This window comes from Equus caballus, chromosome 14 (genome assembly GCF_041296265.1).
Source record: "Equus caballus isolate H_3958 breed thoroughbred chromosome 14, TB-T2T, whole genome shotgun sequence".
Classification (NCBI taxonomy): Eukaryota; Metazoa; Chordata; class Mammalia; order Perissodactyla; family Equidae; genus Equus; species Equus caballus.
Window position 1 is genome coordinate 100,040,650 of NC_091697.1, and position 18,104 is coordinate 100,058,753.

The following is an 18,104-nucleotide window of genomic DNA, read 5'->3' on the forward strand; positions in this document are numbered from 1 at the left end:
GTAGTTATATTATGTGGTTTGCTGTAAAAAAAAAAAAAAGTAATCACATGGTGAGTGAGGGGAAGGAGGAGATGACATTTGCCGAGTACCTGAGATGTGATGAGCTCTTTCCATAAATTATCTCATTTATTCCTCACGACAAACTGAAAGAGAAATATTATTCTCCTCAATGTATACATGAGGAAACTGAGGCTGAGAGCTTAAATAACTTGACCAAGTTTACTGAGCTCATATTTAGAGGAGCCAAAACTTTGATCTAGGACTAACTCTAAGATTTACGTTATTTCTATTTTCTGTGCTACCTCCTATAGATTCTGAAACTTCACAGAGGGAGAAACAGAGGGAGAGAATTCCTTTGGAGGGTAACACCTCATATTGTTTGAAACACACTTTCAAACCTTAGTAAAACTATGTGCTGCAAATTGAGCCCGTTCTTGAAACTTCTATGATCCAGTTTGCATTTTACAGAACTAGACCTGGAACCAAGGTACTTCCCATTTCCCCTGCCACCATATGGTTTATTGTTTTTGCTTCTCTCTATACATCTCCTCTACTCTCCAGCATTCTCTGTCTACTCATCAGCAGGCTCATGGTTGAAAATGGCCACCACAGATCCAAATTTCTCATGATCACTGAATTGCCCTCTAACGACACTCTTGAGTCTCTTTAATTTTGAGAGATCTGATTTCTCACTGCCTTTGAGTGTTCTGGGTCAGGTGTCCACCAGTGTCCCCAGGGAGGTAGGCACAAACATGATTGCTATGCCTACCTCTTTAGTAAGAGTTACAGGTATGCGCAGTCTCTAGATAAAGGGGCTCTGAGCAAAGCAGGCACTCCAAATACATCCCCAACCATAAATAAAAAGCATATGAATATGACTTTATAGTTTAGGGAATATTTTCATATAGTCTCCTTTGATCTGAAATTATTTATCCCCACTTAACACTTAAGGAAACTAAGACCAACTGGTTGAAGGTCATTTGGCAAAGTAAATGGAAGACCAGGACTAGAAACCAAAGCCTAGGGCTTTCCATCTTATTAGACTGCCTCTTTGTCCATGGAAATGCACACAATTTATGGAAGAAAGTTGCTGTTGTGGTGATTTTAAATCTACAGTTAATTCACAATTAGCATTCATGAATGAATTTGCTAATCTGAAGTCACAGTGGGCTTTAGCTTCCCTTTATAGTATCACATTTTTGTGTTGTACCTAAAGATTAGTACTGAACTCTGCTGGAAGCTTGTGATTGGGTTTTCTTATGTTGGTATGGTACAAACTTACAGGAATTATGGATACCACAAAAAAAGTAAGTTGAGTAGACTGTTTCAGGCTGTAGAGTAATTGTAGTTCAATTTTGTACAGGCAATAGAATATGCCTTGAAAATGTCACGTGACAGTTTTGTGAAGCTGGAACATTTTGATTAAGGGAGGCACAGGGTGCATAAAGGTGGGGATGTCCTGAAGAACTGTCTTTAAAACACGTGGAGAAACGAACCCTTAGCCAGGTCTACACACAAGCACACTTGTGCCAGTTTTTTTCAATGACTCCTGAGCCTCAAACCAAAAAGCAAGAAAAAAAAATTTGAATGAAGATGCTTGGAGTTATCCTCTTTGCCCAGAGATAATGCAATTTCTCTGTGCTAAATTTCGTTATTTTTTCCAAAATTTAAAGAAGAGGTAACATTGTAAAGATGAAAGGAATTTATTCCCGTCCTCAAGAAAAGTCTAGTGTAATGGACCCATTGGAATGCATCAAAATATAAAACGTTTATTTATTTCATTCCTAATGGACATATCTGCTGGCAATGACCACCATGGCAAGAAAGAGATGGCAATTTTTCATGCAAGGGCATTACAAATAAATTCCTGTAGTGCTTTAAATGTCTGGAGAAGTCTCTAGAAATGGACCTTAAATGGTTACCCAGTTAACATTCAGATATCAAAGAATTCAGCAAAATAGAAACTGTTTAAATATTAAACATCAAATTTTCCTTCTTTCAAAGGACTAATAACTTAGCAGTAAAAATTGTCTTTGAAATCTTGCCATCACAAGGTCTCAGTCAGGCAATGGGTTTTAAATAAAAATTTGCAAGCAGTTCCTATTTAAGCAAAATTAACAGCTGAGCAAAGAGGAATGAATTAGCAGCCTGCCCTAAACTCACCTTGACCAGACAACTGTCTACTCCTTGGCAGCACAAGCTCCTCCTCTGTGGAGCTGCGTGCAAAGCGAAAGCGCCCAGGATCGATGCCGTCAGGGAAATGCGTCTGCACAGAGGCAAGGCACTAATCAAGTTTTCCTGCAGCTGCTGACCTAGCCCTCACCGCTAAAAGAAGAAACACGCAGCCGTGAAAGAGAAGCAGATGGTGGACAAGGAATCAGAGGAAAGGGAAATAATAGAGGAGGAGACCCTGGGCTTGAAAATAATGGAGCAGCCCAACAATGAAAATCCGTTTGTCCATAGCGATGAGGAAACATTTCCTTAGGATGTTCTCAAAAAGACTCAGCATGTGGAGCGAGAGGCAAAGGGTAAGGTAACTTGCTAAGGTTGTTCCTGGGAAGGAACTAGAGCCTGGGTATCAGTTCCCAAATAGCATCCCTGTTACTGGACCCAAGAGGGAAGGAAGGGCCCAGTCAAAAGCAGCAGAGCGAGTCCTAAGCTTGGAGGAGTGAGAGTCAGGGAACATCACCACATTTTTCTGTACTGTGTCCCCCTGAAAAATGTTGGTTTTGCTTGGTTCTGAGGAGAACACTCATAGAGAAAGAACCGTAACATCTCAGAATCTTGAAGCTGACCATAACCTAAGGCTTTCTGGTCCTACCAACTTATAGACAAGGAAAGGGAGATTCAAGAAGACCCAAGAGCTTCTCCAAGGTTACACACAAATTAGGGGCAGAGAGCTAGAAAGGACCAAAGTCAATTTCTCCTCGTTCTCAGGAGAGTGCTTTTGGAGTTCCAGTAAATTTCCACACTTCTGAAGCCCTTTTAGCCATAGGCTCACGTTGGAACACTTCATTTCAATAAGTGGGTTAAAATGAACACTATGGGATAGTGAATGATAAAACTTTTTTTAATACATAATGACTTGTATAGGAAATATGACTCCTATCAATTAACCTGTGAAGTACATTTTGGTTTTGCATTGATGAGGCTATTTTGTCCCTGTTGGGTGTCAGGGATCCTTTTCCAGATATTGTCACCAGCTGGGTTAGATGTTATATAGCATACATTGACATTTGAACTAGCAAATTTCTACAGTGAAAACAAGAAGTCTGGAGAAACTGGGTAGCAGTGTAGACAGTGCTGTTGCTTCCAAAGCACTCACTTTATTCCCCTCATTTATTTGATTGATGCTACAAAAACTTTAAGGGTTGTAAGGAATCAGGAGAGGAATGGTTTGGCTGGAGGAGTTTGCATGTTGAAAACTTCGGTTCTTGACAAGTGTCTCATGTTTTTATACCTGAAAGAAGGAGTGGATCACTGTAGAAGCAACCACTCCTCCCCCTTGTTTAATATGTAAAAGATTTCATTTAATTCATTGATTAATAAGGAAACCACTAAGATGTTACAACAGATTCAAAGGAGAATTCCCAATACCACACATAGGTGGCCAAATAAGTTATGTTGAAGTGAATTTTAAAATAAATGAGAAAACAGTAAAAACGTGCTAATATCCACAGGCAAATAATTGGTTGCATCCCACCAGACAAAATTTGGGCTTATATAATCAAGAATTACATTTTTGTTGATTTTCTACAAGTGACAGAATTGTAAAGTAGCTCAAAGACAATGAAAGGTGACAGATCTCATAGAATCAGATAACCTAGAAGGATATGCTAGACATGTATGCCTTGTTTTTAACTGAAGACACCTAGTAATCTTTTGGTCCATTAAAATTCTTTCACAGTTTTACCTATGATTCACAACTACAGGTTAAGAAACTCAACATAGAGAGTTAATAGCCTAAGCTGGATCCCTTGGTGATAGAGCTTGAACAGGAGCCAAGATCTGCTTGATTCCAGGGACACCTCTCTTAACCTAAAGGGCACTAGTTCTCATTTGGGAGTGGTTCTGCGTCTCGGAGGATATTTGGCAATGCCTGGAGATGTTTTTGATAGTCACAATTTGGGAGTGCTTTTGGCTTCTAAGAAGTAGAAGCTAGGGATGCTGCTGAATGTTATACAATGTACAGGACAGCCCGCCACAACAAAGAAACGATCTGTTTTTGAAAAGTATCTGCTATTAAAAGGTGATATTTCCTTTGGACATATGTAGGTTACACACAACTATGAACTTACATGCCAAGGCCGCTATAAAAAGCAAAAAGCACACTTTTCAGAGGATCATCTACTTAAGAGTCTTCCACTAGCATGTAAATCATTAAAGAATTGAAAGGGCTAAGAGCAACTGGTAAAATTCAATGAGAACTTCTGGTAATTGGCACAGTACAAACATGGACTAATAGCATCACAATAGTATTTTATTCGACTTTCCCAGAGGCACTGCTTAGGGGGAGGGGATCATGCCAGGGAAGGTATTCACTTGGCAACATTATCATGAAACTTACCTGAATTTGGAAATAAAGGTAAATGAGAAGTATATATTTAAGCATTAGATGCAGAATAAATTAGATTCTGGCATATATTTAAATTTTCTTTTAATACCTACTATGTGCTAGATGTAATGCTAGGTGCAAGGGGTATATGAAGACAGGAGTTTATGAGCTAGTAGGGAAGACAAACATGCACAAAAAAGATTATAATGCAGCATGATCGTTCCAGGATCCTAAGGGAAAGCAAAGTTAAGATTGCAAAGAGGAGCGAGAGGAGGCAAGGCAGAGAACTCAGGCTGATGCTAGGAGGATGGACTAAGAATAGTAGTAGAGGGAGGGCAAATTCTGGGCAGATGGAATTGCACTGTTCAGATGCATATCGGTGAGAGGGATTAGTGTGTTCTCAGAGCGTAAGTGAAAGGGTGGGAAGGGCAAGGTGACTCATGTAAGATGACAATGAATCAAGAAGAGCCTCCTATATGGGTTATTTCCAGTTTTTTGGCTATACTGAATAAAGCTGCTATGAATATAGCACAAGTCTTTTGTGAACATATTTTTTTAAATTTCTGTTCAATAAACACTTAGGAGTGGAATTGCTAGATCATAGAATAGATATATATTTAACTGTATAAGAAATTCAATACAATTTTTCAGAGTGGTTGTACCATTCTATAGTCTGACCAGCAATTGTAAGAATTCCTGGTAGTCCACATCCTTGCCAATATTGAATGTTGCCAATCTTTTAAATTTAAGTCATTTTAGTGGATGCATAGTGGTATATGATGATTTTAATTGGCGTTTCCCTGATGATGAATGATGTTCAGCATATTTTAATGTACTTATTGGCTATTTATAAGTCTTTCTTTCATTTCCAAGTCTTGCCCATTTTTAAAGTGTGTTGTCTTTTTATTGTTAAGTTGTAGCTGTGCTTTATGTGTTTTGGATATGTCTTTTGACAAATATATATGTTGTAAATATTTTCTTCCACTCTGTAGACTGCCTACTTATTTTCTTAACAGTGTCTTTTGATGAGCAGAGATTTTTTGACTTTGATAAAGTCTAATTTATCAATATTTCCCTTTTACAAACAGTGCTTTCTCTGTTCAGTGTAAGAAATCTTTGCCTACCTCTCACCATGAAGATTTCCCCCATATGTTCTTCTGAACACTTCATAGTTTTAGCTTTTGTATTTAAGTCTATGATGCATCTCAAATTACTTTTTTGTGTATGATGAGAGATGAGTCAAGTTTCACTTTTTTGCACAAGTGGGTATCCAGTTGTCCCAGAACCATTGACTGAACAAAACCATCCTTTCAACCCTGTTGAATTTCTTTGGCACATTTGTTGAAAATCTTTTGACCCTATAAATGTGGGTTTATTTCTAGACTTCTCTATTGTGTTCCATTGATTTATCTGCCTATCCTTTTGTCAATACTACTCCATTTTGATTTTCACAGCTTTATAGTAAGTCTTGATATCGGGTAGATTGTCTTCCCACTTTGTTCTCTTCTCTCTTTTTTCCCCCAAAATTGCCTTGGCTACTCTGGGTCCTTTGCTTTTCCATACATATTTCAGAATCAGCCTGTCAATTTCTACAGAAACACCTCTTGGGATTTTGATTGGGATTGCATTGAATTTATAGATCCCTTTGGGGAGAATTGACATCTTGTCAATATTGAGTGTATCAACCCATGAACACGTCAACCTCTATTTAGGTCTTTTTTTTTTTTTTCAAATCTCCCAGCAACACTACATATTTTTTCAGCACAGAAGTCTTGTACTTCTTTTATTAAATTATCCCTAAATGGTTTTGGGTGCTGTTACAAATTTCATTTTCCAATCTCATTTGCTTTTTTAAAAAAAATGAAAAATCCTCATTGTTTTCTCATTGTGGACAATATAAAGATATAGAGAAGAAAGTATCAGTTATAATCCTACCGTCAAAGGTAATTATTATTAGCATCTTGGTGCATATCCAATAGTCTTGTTTGTATGCATACCTACATATGCATATTTTAAAAATGTAAAAAAAAAATTAAATCTAACCAACACCAGTATAACCCAAGAGGCGTTAAAAGGCAGCCCTGGACCTACATTGGGTTGTCTTTTTAAAATCCCTACATACATTCATTGTTTGGAAATCAGAAGACAGTTTTCTGATGGAAACAATGTTTATATGATAGGTTATCAATTCAGCCCAAAAGAACGAACAAAAACACCCCTCCTTAGCCCATAATGGCTTTTAGCTCTCTGATCCTATTTCTAAATGCTTTTAAGGGAGCATGATCTCCACATCTTTATCAACTTTGGATCTCTTAAAACCCTGTGAGGGGAGAGAGAGAGGCTAGAGCTGGTGGACAAGGGTGGAGCAGCCGGAGCAGGAGCAGGAGGGTGGGTTGTACAGGAGCCTGTACCAACACTGCCTCCGGGAGCTCCTGTGTGTAAGCTCCAGAAGTCAGCTGGGCTCCTGCAGTAGGAGAACTGGGTAGTAGCAGCAGTTTATCTGTGTTAATCATTCCCAAAGTAATCCTACTGAAGGCAGAAATTCAGGAGGTCCAATGTCAGGGTCATCATATTGTCCCAGAAACATGGCCCAGCAACTAAAAGGTAATCTCACAATAATTTAATACTTGCCTCTCTCAAACACTGTGCTGTCAATTACATAGTCCACAGAACTATTTGTTTCAATCTCCTTTTGCTCTCCTGTTGGCTTCATCCTATAGCTTTTCTAGAGTTCCCTTCTCCAAATCTTGTAAAACTTCTTTCCTAGTAATATCCTCTGTGCCTCTTTCCTTCTTCTCCCACCCCGTTTCTCCAATTCCATGTTCCCTAAGCCCAAAGAAGCATCCTGGCAATGGCAGAACCCCCTCTCAGTAGACAGGGGCAAGGGATGTGCTGGGAAGGCCTCCACATAACAAGTTCCATCGCATCTCTCCGAACATAAAGTTCCTCCGTCAGGAAGAGCCTGTGTGATTGGGAAGACTTCGGGGAAGTCCTGGAGGCCAGGGGAAGATAAGACATTCATAAGAATGGATTTCTATTCCTACGTGTAAAGGTAATAGATACACAAGAAGGTATTCTAGAAGCAAGCCATTTTCAGAAACTTTTCATCCTATTTCCTTTGAGCCTCCATGATTAAACTGCCCCACAAATTGGCTCAGCCCTGTGCTCAGAGGAGGGGATAGGTTTGGAATTCCTGGGGAGTTACAGGTCAGGAGGGAGCTGCTCTGCCAGTACAAAACAGGGAAGCTGGCACCGTGGCTGTCCACGCTGTGTTGATCTTTTGGTCTGATACTTGTTCTTAGTTTCCCTTTCCTTTAATTATGGTCTTTCCATATCTGACCTGAACAGTACCATTCTCTGGTTTGTTAGTTAATTTTAATGATAACAGCATGGTACCACTAGAGTAGCTGCTCAGGTCACAGTGTATTGCAGAGAGCAGATTGTTAATTAAATAGTAATGTTTTCTGAATTTGGAAGTAATTCTTAAAGTTATTAGTTATTGGTTACCTTGAAACTATAAAAAAACCCAAAACATCAGTATATAAAATCAGTACATAATTAGCAAGCTGCCTGCAAGAAGCAGATCACATCACACTCTGTCCGAAAGGAACAGCTTTGCTGACGAGGCACTGACATAGTTAAGAGAAACCATGAATCACGAGGGGCCAGGAAAATGGTGCTGCCCAGCTCACATTCAGAGGCAGCATAATTTATGAAGCGCTGAGGACAGTGGGAGGTAGGCTGTCAGAAATGCTAAGTTCTCTGTGGAATTATTACATTCCCTTTGAAAGATTCGATGTCATTGAAACGAGGTAATCCGGGGAAGCTTGGAGGTTCTATGCAATTGCGAAAAGTGCAAAGATACTTGGAAACGAAGCCAAATTTCTTCAGCCCTTTTCCCACTGGAAATCAGGCCCAAGATCTTATGAAAACAGACTTTCTTTTTAAGCACCAGGAGGAAATACTGCAAGAAAGATGCGTATGGCACACAGAAACTTCCGTATCCACCAATACCAGAATGGTCAGAGCTATACAGAAATTGCATCAACTCTTCCTTTAAGATCTGTGTTTCCTTTATCCCTCAGCACAATCGTTTCAATTATTTAAGATCATATATTGTCCATGGGTTCAAGGGAAAGAAAGAAAGAATGTAAAAAGTAACAATATATGTTGATGCCTTGAGCAAACTTATTATCAGTCATTACATTTATTGTGCCTTTTGATGAGTAGTAATATCTAACATTTATCATTGGGTGCTTCCTAAGTGCTGAAGACAGCGCTGAGTGCTTTGCATGAGTTATTTTATTTAATCCTGTCATAAATATAAGCACCACCTTCAATTTAGAGATGGGGAAACTGAGGCTTAGAGAAGCCAAGCAACTTGCCCAAGATCACACAATTTATCAAAGGTGGAGCCTATATTCCAGTCATTTCCTTTCGCTTTTACAAAGGTATCAAGGTTTAATCTAATAAAAAGATTAAAATGACTAAATCTACTTGACATTTTGGAACGCAGTATGATTCACCTTGAAGAAGAGCACTCCGGATTCTGGCATAGCACACCGGCGATTTCTCTTTGTCAAGTGATTTTTATACAACTCCTGTCTGGTCCATAATGGCCCTGTGGCATGTACTCTCTGAATATAGATGAAATCACTCTGCTGTTAACGCCTCAACAAGAGAGAAAGTTTATTCAACTCTGAAAAGTGGCATCCGCAAACTATTCCAAAACCACCTCACGTGATTTTCAGACCGGTTTTTTTCTCTCCCTGTTCATATACTCAGCTTGTCCATTAGGACTTGAATCATAAAGAGATTTCTTTTAATGGGTTGTATTATTTTCTGTCAAGCAGCTTTTTATTTCCTTGGAGGTCCATTGTACCCACTATCCATTTCCATGGGGGTAGGTAGTCCTGTTTCTGAGGTATTTACAAGAAATTTTATAACGGTTTCTATGGTGACAAAGGATGAGAACATTACTTCAAGCCATTTAAAATGATAATTCGCCAAAACAAATGCACCTAGTTTTGTTCACTACCTGGCCATTGAAAGGTCGAGGGTAACTTGGTTGGCAGTTTGAAGAAACCTTTCGCTCCTCACTTCTCTGCATCAGGCAGCTACCTGGTCAGAAAATTGATTTCCAGGTACACGAATGGCCACAGAGCAATTTTAGCAACAGTTTTAGCTGAACCTTTGCGGTAAACAACACCATTTCCTGGGTGCAAAGTGATTGGACTTCAAAATGAACCATCAAGCCCACAGGCAAGCTTGGTACAGCAAGTGGGCCCGCTTTCCAGGCTGGGAATGAAGCTTTGCTCTTCCGAATCCAATATCAGGAACAAGCCTTTCCCAGGTACGTCTGATAACCAGCATAAATAGAGGTCCCTCACAAGGGAAGCCTTTCGATTCTGCTCAGTTCAACAGGTGGTTATGGGGACGCAGAGAGGCACTGTGGAAAGAGAGCAGGTTTCGGGCCCCCAGAGCTGGATTCAAATCCCAGCCTTGGCTGTGGAGCCCTGAGAGAATTACTTATCTGCCTCAAGGCTCTTTCTTCACCTGGAAATTAAAGACAATAATGCCTCCATTGGCAGGTGTTTTAAGGATTAGAAATAATATATATGTAATCTGGGTCCCCCATGTTCCTATCTTGGAGAGGAAGCAGAAGCTAGGAACAGTTAGAAGCAAATTATATCCTCTACTTGGGTTTCTCAGAGCACAACAAAGGAGCCCCTGTTCGTAGTCGACAGCAGCACTCCCCAGAATAAACTCTCCCCATTCTCCTCCCCAAAGTCCTGCCTTCATAGGGCTATCCTTTCTCTTCCCTTCCTCCCACCTCATTAGTTCAATTTCTCTGGTTCCCAGTCTCTCAGTTCTGTATCAGGAATCTGGCAAAAGTCTGATTCCCCTCAGAGGGAAGAGAATAGAAACTGTAGTGCAAAAGCCAGGATTCTCTTTCCATGGGAGCAGGGGCATGGCAAGGGCTATGAACACACACTATAAACAGGTTTTCTCTGTCATACACACACCACACTCACCTCAGTGCTGGGAACCTGGTAGGGGCTCAATGAAAAGGTTCTAGATTAAGGAGCATCTACAGTGTGTCAGATTCTTCTCTCATGAGTTTGGGGGCTGGAGTACCATAATAAGTAAGATAAGTTCCCTGCTTAAGTTCACAGTTCAGAAGTTATTCTTGAATTCAGGTGTCTGTTTTAAGCAGCTACATCATCAGTAAAACAATGAACATGCACTCAGTTATTTCCATCAAATATCCTAGGCAGAGCAAAAATTTACATGGCATAAATAACAAATCAATATATTGGTGGTATAGAGACAACTAGTTTCAAAATGACCAGGCAACATTTCTTAAAAAAAACAAAAACAAACATACCAAAAAAAATCAACTCATGAAAAGCAAGTTATTTAAGAGATGCATTTACCAGTTTTACATTTTGCAACAAATGCTATTTGTGCACTGTATGATAATGGAAGTGTTACCAATGTACATAAATTGTGTCATTGCTTCTTACCAATTATGTCATCCATTCTAGGACGAGAACGATAATCACAGATATTTCTTCATTAATTCCTTGTTTCTTTCCTTTTTTGTAACTTCCACCCTATTCTAGAGCTAAATGGGTTGTGGAGTCTAAAATCAGCTACTTATTAACTGTATTTTGCTGCAAATTACTTGACCTCTCTAAGCTTCAGTTTTAACATCTGTTATGTGGGGTTAAATTTAACAGTATCTATCTCACGAGATTGTTGTAAGGGTTAAATGAAATAATGTATCTTTAGCACCTAACAGAGTCTGGCACACTATGCCAACGTTTAACAAATGGTGGTTATTGTTATTGCTGTTACTATCATTATTGTGTATTATTGCTGTCGTACTAATTTATTATAGGAGCTGGGCTCTAGGAGGTACAAATAGGAAATAGCTTTATTTTTAAATTTCATTGCCTTCAGACATGTTCTGTCTTATCTCCCTTTCCTTCCCCTGGACGATACCTCAGACAGATTCAGTGTACTCTGCTGTTACTTTAGGCTATTAGACAAAAGTCTCGTTTTCAGAATTTAAAAAGTCTAGTCCAATCTAAATCAAACTTCCATTTCCCATGCAGTTTAAAACTTCTTCCCTCTCCCCAGCGTAGGCCTGGCCAAGGAGTCCACAGACCATCGGAGGGAGCAGCACGGAGCCTGTTCCTCGACCCTCCTTGTTCTTCCTTCTCTGTCACCTGCTCTGACTCCTTCAGGATGAACGGTGGGACGGGAAAGGGGTGCACGGGAGTAGAGGAGATGGTGCTGCTGCTCCCTGAACTTCTTTTTTGGTTTCTCTTGACAAGCTCTCTCAAACGGCTTCGGTCCCAGCAACTGTCCAATGCTGGCCCTTCCTTTGAGGAGCACTGTTGCCTCCCCGCTGTCAAGAATGTCAAACACTGCTCTGTTCTCCCAGGAAAGTGGTACTCTGGCACAGCAGGCAGCCCCGGAACAAGCTACCTCCTGTGCTGTCTATTTGGCTTATGGGAAAGTCACTCCCCTTTTCCTGTCAGATTCTGGAAGGACAGGCTCTCCATTGCTGTTCACTGGCCCTGTCCACCTCCAATGAGGGTCAGGCATCAGCCTCTTCACTTCCCAAACTCCAGGGAACACATGATTTGAGAAGAGAGGCAAACCATAGCACTTTCCACTTTCGCAAATTCCCTTATGTCCCAGGCTCTTCTTTTCCACTTTGCTGGATGTCCTGGGACAACAGGAAAAGTCCCATCCAGCATCCTGTTACATTTTCATTATGCCTGATCTTTTACAACATTCTCCTAATTGGTTTTCCTGCCGCTTATTGCCCACTATTTCATTCCATCCCACATCTAACTGCTAAATTAATCTTTCTCAAAAAACACTGAGTCTTGTCCTATTTCTCTTTTCAGTCCATCACTGTGGCTTCCACAGGTTGGCTACCATCCCAAAAGCCCTTTCAAAAATAAAAGAAAAAGCTTAGGGTCCCCAAATTGAATGTAATCCCAGAAGATTAAGTCAGATATCACAGTAGTGGAGTTTCTGGGAGTCCCCAAGGCTCCTGTGACACGGGTTTGCTTCTTATGTCAAATAAACTCCCCAGGCGACAAACATGAACTCCACAAGTTCAGTGAGGTATGGACAGTGTGATCAGGGATTCCCGAGGCACTCGAAAGGATGTCCTCAGTATACAATTCCAGCTTCATCATTTCATCAAAATCCTCTAAATTTTTAGGAATGACTCATTGGCTGGACATTACCCGATCACTTAGAGCCAGTTTCTCCGAGAGCCACGCTCTACATCCAGAAAGTGCAAAGTGCAAATTCTAGAGAACTAGAATTTTGGGACTCAGAGAACCTCTAATTCCACTTTCCTGTTTTACACATGACAAAATAGTGACTCAGAGCGGTTGTGACTTCCCAAAGTCACGAGGTCATTTGAGGCACAACCAGAATCAGTCCCCAGGTCTCCTGGAGTCAGGCCAATTTCACCATCCCAGGTGGTAGTGTGCCAGGTGGTTTCATTTCTTTGTAAACCACCATCCAGTTAGTCCCTGTACTGCGGAAAGTTGCCCATATGTAATGGAAAGGGGATGTTCTTTCTAAAATTGGTATTAGAGCCTTCTCTAATAACATGTAAGGAGAAGAAAATTACAACTATTAAAAAGAATTAAAATGGTCTACAGACACAGAATGTGTCTCCAATGACGCTGATGGATCTTTTTGGTAATGAAGGGGAAAGCCCAGAACACATCCTGGATGCAAAAGGCTGAGACGAAACAAGCCAAATTGCTTTAAATAATAAAGTAACAGGAATTTCCCATTTCTAGTTGGATTGGGAGGGAAGTATTTTGGCAGGCCCAGGACTTGGGGAAGAGAAAATAAGAGGGGGAAGAAAGGTCCTGGAGATGAGTAGAGTGGGCAGAGCAGAGGGGAAAATGGCTAAAAAGAAACTCCCTATGGCCAAAACTTTAGAAGCAAAGAAGTTTTATATCCGAATGTAAGTGCTTTGCTGTACTGTACTGTCATCACCCTTCATGATCCACATATCTTCAGTAAAAGTTCATTATACACAACAACGAGTACTAGAGGTGCCTTGAGGAATAATGGATGAGGCCATTTGCCTGTGCCTGGGGCAAAGGGGAGCAGAGAGAGTAAAGAAATCCTGCAAAATCATGACTGCTGGGCTGCTGCGGTCAGCAGAATAATAGCCCCCAAAGATGTCCACGTGCTAACGCCAGGAACCTGTAAATGTGTTACTTCCACAGCAGGCAAAGGAGAATTAAAGTTACGAATCAACAGATAAGGAAATTCTCCTGGGTTATGCAGGTGGGCCCAATATAATCACAAAGCCCTTAAAAGTGGAAGAGAGAGGCAGAAGAGGTCAGGGTGACTGGACGTGACGAGGACTCCACCTCCCACTGCGGCTTTTACAGAAGGATGAAGGCGGCTGTGAGCCAAGAAATGTGAGTGGCTCCAGAAGCTAGAAAAGACACGGAAATGGACCCTCCCCTTGAGCCTCAGGAGAAGAATGAAAGTAGCCCTGCTGACACCTTGATTTAGCCCACTGAGACGTACGTTGGACTTCTAACCTACAAAACTGTAAGCTAATATATTTCTATTGTTTTAAGCCACTAAATTTGTGGTGATGTTTCACAGCAGCAATAGAAAACTAATACAGTTGCCTGATTTAGATTTGATAAGAATCTTAATGCTTGTATTTAACTCAAATGTTTGCAAGTCCTTCAGCTTTCTGGGTTGAACCCTGTGAAAATGCAGAGCTGGCCCCAATATTTCCAAAGATTTCCAAAGTGGTAAGGGGCTGACATTCTACTTGGTGGTTGTCCCAGACAGTTACTGTATGATCAAAGCATTTGATTATTTCCTGAATTAAGTATTTCCACGTGATTTATTTTGGCATTCAAGTCCCTATACAGGCTTGCCTCAGTCTCTTTTCCTACTTCCTCTCCCACCATTTCTCTTCACAAATCGTATACTCCTGCTTAATTGGACCGTTGGTACCTTAAAGATTTTCGTCTCTACTTTTGCTGGTGTTTTTTTTTTTAAGATTTTTTTATTTTTCCTTTTTCTCCTCAAAGGCCCCCAGTACATAGTTGTGTATTTTTAGTTGTGGGTCCCTCTAGTTGTGGCATGTGGGATGTCGCCTCAGCATGGCTTGATGAGCGGTGCCATGTCCATGCCCAGGATTCGAACCAGCGAATGTGTCCCCAGTCCCATCATCCTATCTCACCTCAGTGTTCCCAGGCATCATTCCTATCCTTTACTGTTCTGTTCCTTATCCTTTGATGTCTGACTCTGCTTAATATGTGCCAACATCCATCACCGATTTTAGCTTCAACTGATATCACAGGAATGATCACCAGTATCTATCCTACTCAGGGTAACCCCTGATCTCAGAGCAGCACAGATGCTCCTATCACCTCAAATTGTAATGTAACATAATTTCCTATAGCAGCAATTTCCACAAAAACGTGTTTTGGGGAATCCGAGTTTTGGGTGTTAATATCTGTTACTCAATAAAAGAGTTTCAAAGTCAAAGAAGGTTGATGAATTCTCAGTGGAACAATTTGAAGGAGTTTTCTTTCCTGCAGAACTTCTTAAAGCCTTTAATATGCAAATGTAGATTATGAATCTCCGAGAGGGATATACGATATGTAGTGTGTCCCAAACTTATTTGACCTTGGAACTTTTCTTGTTGAAACTTTCTTGAAAGAATATTCTTCTGTGAAACATATTTAGTCTTAAAATAACATATTTAATTCTTATGGGTTAGGCATAGTTTCTTGTGAATTGACACAGGGAATATAGGCATTATTGTTCTAGCGGGACATGCATTCTAAGTTCTACAACTGCATCTTTTGAACACAGGTTGTGAAGTAGACAACTGCATGTAAGACCTTCCAACTCAGAACTGTGTGACTGTCCAGAAAGCAGAGGTAGATGACCACGTAGAAAGCATCTGGGACCATAGGTCAGAAGAGCTGGTATCTGGGCCTCAAATTTCCCACTGTTAGCTGGGTATTCCCGAGCAGCATTCAGCTTCTTGTCCTCAGTTCCTTCAGCTATAAAATGGAGTGCTTAATGACGATGTTAACATAAAAATAAATAATACCTGCTTCACGTACCTCACAGGAATTTTTAGGAGGATCTAATGATCTAATGAGGATCTAATGACATGACAATGTAAAAGCACTTCGAAAACAGTAAGGCTTTTCTTTGTAAATATATATAAAAATATCATTATTTCCTAATTAACTTGATTTTACAATATGGACAAGAATACAAACCCAAAGATAACCTTTAAACCTTATTTATTTATTTTCAAAATGCTTCAATCCAAATTATTTTCCCCAACACCAGTAATAAAAAACAATTCATCAATTTTTTTTTCACTTTTTTTCTCTTTCCAGATCTTCTTTCTGATAGAAGAACAGCACAGTGGCCAAGACAAAGGTGGAATCAGTGGAAAGAAGTAGAAGCCTGACATTTAATAAACTGGATAATCAGCATAAGCTTGGTCATTGTCGTACTTGAGCTTCAAGTGGAGTCTGATTAATTTGGAAACAATGCAATTGGGGCAAATTCCTTCCTTAGATTTTCAGGCAACTTTGGGTCCAAAGTTATTAGCTGTTACGAGCATTCCCACTGGCAAAAAGTGAGAGCATGCCTCTGTTGACAAAGCCTAAAACATCATCTGTGACACCATGAATGTTTCATTGCACAATAGAGCAGGGAATACTAGTTACCACACTTCTCCATTTTTCATCTCATGTGATGGAGCAGAATACATCATGGGTCGTGGGCAATAGCAACATGCGTCTGTTTCTTGGCCCTCTCAGCGCCAGGACCGGAGTAATCTATTGCGTTATCTTATGGCATTCTGGGTATTCTTGAGCAATATTAGAGACTTAGACTAAGAGAAGGAGGACTCTAAGTAACCTATTAAAGTATCATTTGTCTGGAAGGCTGTGATATGCTAAACCTGGATCAGCAATTAAGTTTAATTCCTTGCTCTATCTGTTTGGAAATGGAACCTTTAGCAAAAGTGGATGTGCTTTACCAACAAGTGCATTTTTAAAGTAATCTCCATTGTTTATCACTTTATTTATTTATTGAGGTAACATTGGTTTATAACATAAGTTTCAGGTGTACATCATCATCATCATTATTGTTGTTTAACACTTTAATGGTAGAAGTCATGGATGATTCTAGGCAGGTGAATTACGCAAACAAACATGCACAAGGAGGGGCGCAACCTTATCATAGTTATATATGCATTTAGGTTTAGTAGCTACTTGGGAAATGGGAATTTTTCTCTTGATAAGACAAATTAGCAATCTGATTTAGAGACATTTTCTTTAAATCATCTGGTTGCTTTATCTTACCAGAAACTGTGCTTTGGATATTCCTTTCTTTTTGTTACTTTTATCATTTGATTCAAAGAGAGTAAGTAACATTTTAAGAGCAAGCATAGCTTACATGGGACTCTTTCCAAATTGTTTTACTTACATATTACTTTGTTTTTAATCTTTCTTTTTAAGTAAAGGATCTAAAAGTATATTCCACAAACAAATTCAAGAATCTGAATAGCTGGTGAACCACTTGTTTGCCATTTCATAGGTACAATTACTCTTAGTTTTACCCACAGTGATTCAGTGTTAAAAAACGGATAACAAAACTCAGTACTTTATTTCTCTGTTTTAGGTTTTACTTTGACCATGTAGCACATGCCACCGATTTCTAGGCATTAGACTGAATTTTTCAACAGTGAATTAATTAGCACAAATTTTTTGTTATAGTTGAGGGAGGGGGAGTAAATAAAATGGAGAGACAAGATTAAGCAGAGTTGAGGGAAACAGGTTATTTCATCTTTCAAAGATAAAGTTCTATGGCAGGAAGCTTCTCGGTACTCATTAGGAACACAAGCCTCCACACATGCATGGGAGAACGGGGAGCAAAAGGAATTTCAATTACTTTTTCATGAAATCTGACCCAGAGTGGAACAAAGAGAATTCTAAAGCTTTTGCATATGGCCATATTTGGGGGGTTGGGGGGGACATCAATCTTTTTCCCCCTTCTCTGGTGTTGCTTGAACAAAAAGAATTATTGAAATTGAACTTGTTCAGGTTTTTATAAATCAAGATGTCAACAAATACAAGCACTAGTCCAGTTACAAGAGACTGTAGTTTACAGAATAAAACTAACCCTGTTTCTTTTTTTTAAGCTCTATAAAGAACACATTGTTTATTCTTGTGTAGAAAAGTCATGTAAAGAAGCTCTCTGTCAGGTACTCTATTTTTATTTAGTTGTTTCATAACTCAATTATAATGTTCCCCTCTGTCTAATAATTAGCATACCCACAGTAATGAAGCTTGAAAAGCTGTTCTTTTCCCCACTGTGTGTCAGTTAAACTTCCAGATTGTTATGGAGAATGAGTTGTGCCTGTGTAGGTGAGTTGTCTTTCCCGCCTGCTCTGGCAGCTTGCCCCTGTGCAGTAGTTGAGGGTCAGCTCTTG

At 39.8% G+C, this 18,104-nt stretch overlaps 1 long non-coding RNA gene across 2 annotated transcripts; it reads left to right on the forward strand.

The window, feature by feature from the left end:
* Window positions 1-11,763: 11,763 nt before the first annotated feature.
* LOC138917510 (uncharacterized) lies at window positions 11,764-16,101 on the forward strand. Of its 2 annotated transcripts, none has more exons than XR_011425694.1 (3): window positions 11,764-14,170; window positions 15,458-15,792; window positions 16,000-16,101. It is a non-coding gene; the product is annotated as an uncharacterized lncRNA (long non-coding RNA). The 2 variants fall into 2 exon arrangements; XR_011425693.1 differs by having other exon boundaries at window positions 15,458-15,560.
* Window positions 16,102-18,104: the final 2,003 nt, after the last annotated feature.